The following is a 5,000-nucleotide window of genomic DNA, read 5'->3' as shown; positions in this document are numbered from 1 at the left end:
GATATAGAGTCTTCTTCTTCCTCATTCGCCTCCCATTTGATGAGCAGCCCGGTGTCCTCGATGAAGGCTGCCGCCCGTCGCAGCTCCTCCAGGATGCTGTACAGTTTGGCTTCCACTGCTGTTGGTGTTGGCCAGCACTTCCTCCTGGATGCTGCATGCGTCCTACAGTCTTGAAGGATGTGGTTGGTTGTCATTGGTCCCTCACCACAAGGGTACTCTCCACTCTGTCCAATGCTGATACAGAGTGGAGTGATGGCCTAGAGGTAGCGTGTCCACCTAGGAAGCGAGAGAATCTGAGCGCGCTGGTTCGAATCACGGCTCAGCCGCCGATATTTTCTCCCCCTCCACTAGACCTTGAGTGGTGGTCTGGGCGCTAGTCATTCAGATGAGACAATAAACCGAGGTCCCGTGTGCATCATGCACTTAGCACACGTAAAAGAACCCACGGCAACAAAGGGTTGTTCCTGGCAAAATTCTGAAGAAAAATCCACTTCGATAGGAAAAACAAATAAAACTACACGCAGGAAAAAAATACAAAAAAATGGGTGGCGCTGTAGTATAGCGACGCGCTCTTCCTGGGGACAGCAGCCTGAATTTCATACAGAAATCTGTTGTGATAAAAACAAATACAAATACTAATACAAATACAGTGTGCATGAGAGTCTGGGTTTGAAATTCCAGTCTCGCCCTTTCTCCCACGCTTGACTGGAAAATTAAACTGAGCGTCCACTCATACAGATGAGACAATAAACAGAAATCCAGTGAGCTGCACCTACACTGAAAAAGAACCCATGGCAACAAAAGTGTTGCTGCTGGCAAAATTCTATTTCAGAAGAAATCCACTGTGACAGGGTACACAAATACATACGCATTCGCTCAAAGCCCTGATTAGCTCACTGGGTTTTGCTGCTGGTTACACAACGTGTCCAGGTGCCGCCGTCTAATTGTCTGAATGCAGTGACACCTCCTTGATGGGCACAACAGCCGAGTGGTTAAAGCGCTGGACTTTCAATCTGAGGGTCCCAGGTTCGAATCTCCATAACGGCGCCTCATGGATAAAGGGTGGAGATTTTTCCCAATCTCCCAGGTCAACTTTTGTGTAGACCTGCTTGTGCCTGAACCCTCTTCATGTGTATACAAGAGCAGAAGATCAAATATGCACGTTAAAGATCCTGTAATCCATGTCAGCGTTCGGTGGGTTGTGGAAACAAGAACACACCCAGTATGCACACCTCTGAAAACGGAGTATGGCTGCCTACACGGCGGGGTAGAAACAGTCATATACGTAAAAGTCCACTCGTGTGTGGATACGAGTGAAAGCGCGAGTTGCAGGCCGCAAAAGAAGAAGATATGTATACACACATTGACGGGAGCAATAGCCAAGTGGTTAAAGCATTGGACTGTCAATCTGAGGGGTCCCGGGTTCGAACCACGGTGACGGCGCCTGGTGGGTAAAAGGTGGAGATTTTTTACGATCTCCCAGGTCAACATATGTGCAGACCTGCCAGTGCCTGAACCCCCTTCGTGTGTATATGCAAGCAGAAGATCAAATACGCACGTTAAAGATCCTGTAATCCATGTCAGCGTTCGGTCGGTTATGGAAAAAAGAACATACCCAGCATGCACACCCCCGAAAACGGAGTATGGCTGCCTACATGGCGGGGTAAAAACAGTCATACACGTAAAAGCCCACTCGTGTGCATACGAGTGAACGTGGGAGTTGCAGCCCACGAACACAGAAGAAAAAGAAGTATACACAAATTACCACCACACACACACACACACACACACATACACACATCACCAGCACACATACACATAGATACACACATCACCATCATATATACATACATACACATATAAAATCATGCGTATCCATATCAGTGACTCCATGTGTGTAAAGCTCTTAAAACTTGGTCTCTGACCCAGGACAGGCGCTGTAGAAGTATCCATATCAAATCAAATCAAATCAAACTCAAACTCAAAACCGCACAGCTTCCGGGGGAAAAAACGCACCTGAACGGAGATCTCCCCTAGCTTGAAGGCTCGGAACAGGCCGGCTGTTTTGGCATCGGAGGTGATGACGTAGCCAGACTTCTCAGCTCCCACGCTGTACTTCACGTCACCGTGCAGAGGTCCCACCCTGAGGACATGACAGCCACAATCAGCATAGGGCTGACCCCCTAATCTGTGTACCGTTTTTGGAAAGTGTTGACCCCCAATCTGTGTGTCATTTTTTGGGAAGTGGTGACCTCAATCTGTGTACCAGTTGTAGGAGTGGTGACCCAAGTTTGTGTACACCATGTTTAAAACAAACAACCACCCCAATTTGTGTACTATTTTTGGAAGTGTTGACCCCAATCTGTGTACCATTTTTGCAAGTGCTGACCCCAATCTGTGTACCATTTTTGGAAGCAGTGACACCAATCTGTGTACCAATTTTGGAAGTGCTGACTGCAAGCTGTGTACCATTTTTTGGAAGTGCTGACCCCAATCTGATTACCATTTTTGGAAGCAGTGACCCCAATCTGTGTACCATTTTTGGAAGTGGTGACCTCAATCTGTGTACCAGTTTTGGGAAAGTGGTGACCACCAATCCGTGTACCGTTTTGGGAAGTGGTGACCTCAATCTGTGTACCGTTTCTGGTAATGGTGACCACTAGATGTGTCCCTTCTAGTAATGACTATAATCTGTGTACCATTTTCCAAGGTGACCTCAATCTGTGTACCATTCTGGAACGTGGTGACCTCAATCTGGTGCAGCATTTTCTCCGTACCAGTTTTGGAAGTGGTGACCCCAATCTGTGTGCCATTTTCTGGAAGTGGTGACCCCAATCCGTGTACTGTTTTCCAAAAAGACCCCAATATATGTACCATATTGGGAAGTGTTGACCCCCAATCTGCGTACCAGTTTTTGGAAGTGGTGACCCCAACCTGTGTACCATTTTTTGGAAGTGGTGACCCCAATCCGTGTACTGTTTTCCAAAAAGACCCCAATATGTGTACCATATTTGGAAGTGTTGACCCCCAATCTGTGCACCAGTTTTGGGAAGTGGTGACCTCAATCTGTGTACCAGTTGTAAAAGTGGTGACCCAAATCTGTACACCATGTTAAAAAACAACCACCCAACTTGTGTACCATTTATGGAAGTGCTGACCCCAATCTGTGTACCAGCTTTGGAAAGTGCTGACCCCCAATCTGTGTGTACCATTTTCCAAAGCAACCCCAAAATGTGTACCATTTTCCAAAATGACCTCAATCTGTATACCACTTCTTGAAGAGACCCCAATCTGCATGTACCATTTTTGGTGGTGGTGGTGTGTCCATCGAGATCGATGACGACCATCGTTGTCACCCAGCTGGGGGATGGGGGGAGGGGTGGTGGTGGGGGTGGGGTGGAGGATGCTCATGAATCTATCTGTGAATGCGCAGATGGCTGAATAGTCCAATCTGCGCACGAAATGTTTGCTGACAGTTGGGGCAGACAAAGACAGGCATATCATTGTCAGCCATTTTTGGTAGTAGTGACCTCAATATATGTACCAGCTTTGTGTGTGACCACTATTTGTATACCATTTCTGGAAGTGACCCCCACAAAAAAAAGGCGGCACTGCATTGTAGCGACACGCTCTCCCTGGGGAAAGCAGCTCAAATTTCACTCATAGAAATCTGTTCTGACAAAAAAAAGAGACAAGAGAGAGAGAGAGAAAAAAAAAAGACAATTCAATACAACATACCAAACGAATGCAGTACAATACAATAATTACAATACATTGCAATGCAGTGCAATACAAACACCTTAAAAAACCAACGCAGTTTCTCCACACACACACACACACACACACACAGACACCTACTTGTACTTCCCGCTGGCGTCTGTCGCCAGGATGACGGGCTCCATGGAGCCGTCTTCGGCAGTGACGGTGATGGTGACGCCCTCTAGTGGGGGCTGGACCTGCCCCATGATGAAGACGCCTTTCCGGCCCACAAAGCTCGATACTTCTCCTGGGCACGAGTCTGGAGGGGTGGAGGTTGGGGAAAGGAGGTGCGGGGCAAGAGGAAGACACACAGATTTATCGTTAACTCTTTCACTGCCATGTTTCTGTGCGAAAAACGCACACTAGCGCCAAATATTTTGGGCGGGAGGCAGGAGGAACACATATTTATCATAAACTCTTTCACTGCCATGTTTCTGTGCGAAAAACGCACACTAGCACCAAATACTTTGGGCGGGGGGGGGGGGGGCAGCAGGAACACACATTTATCGTTAACTCTTTCACTGCCATGTTTCTGTGCGAAAAATGCACACTAGCACCAAATACTTTGGGTGGGGGGCAGCAGGAACACATATTTATCATAAACTCTTTCACTGCCATGTTTCTGTGCGAAAAACGTACACTAGCGCCAAATATTTTGGGTGGGGGGGCAGCAGGAACACATATTTATCATAAACTCTTTCACTGCCATGTTTCTGTGCGAAAAACGCACACTAGGACCAAATACTTTTGGGGGGGGGGGCAGCAGGAACACACATTTATCATAAACTCTTTAACTGCCATGTTTCTGTGCGAAAAACGCACACTTGTGCCAAATACTTTGGGCGGGAGGCAGGAGGAACACACATTTATCATTAACTCTTTCACTGCCAAGTTTCTGAGCGAAAAAACGCTACCCAGCGCCAAATTTTCTCTTGTTATTTTTGTAGATACAATGCTCTCAGTCTCACAGGTTTCGGTTAATGTCAAACTAACAATAATTACAATACAATACATTGCAAGGAAGACACATTTATCATTAATTCAACTCTTTCACAGCCAAGTTTCTGAGCGAAAAACTCTCCCCAGCACCAAATTAAAACCTTTTTTTTTAGATACGATGCTCTCTGTCACACAGGCTTTGGTTCATGTCGAAACAACACAATGAACTTCTTCCCCCTTTAAACCGGTCGAGGGGGAAAGGGTTTGAAAGTTCATTGGCGTGGGAAAAATACCACAGCTTG

At 46.7% G+C, this 5,000-nt stretch overlaps 1 protein-coding gene across 1 annotated transcript in view; it reads right to left on the bottom strand.

Annotated features, from left to right (window-relative positions):
- Positions 1-5,000, bottom strand: part of LOC143277449 (BOS complex subunit NOMO1-like) — a 77,377-nt gene that overhangs the window by 19,488 nt on the left and 52,889 nt on the right. The window lies entirely within an intron of this gene.

The sequence above is a fragment of the Babylonia areolata genome, chromosome 34 (assembly GCF_041734735.1).
Source record: "Babylonia areolata isolate BAREFJ2019XMU chromosome 34, ASM4173473v1, whole genome shotgun sequence".
NCBI lineage: Eukaryota > Metazoa > Mollusca > Gastropoda > Neogastropoda > Buccinidae > Babylonia > Babylonia areolata.
Note: the sequence above shows the minus strand (reverse complement) of the source record. Positions and strands in the feature narration are given on the sequence as shown.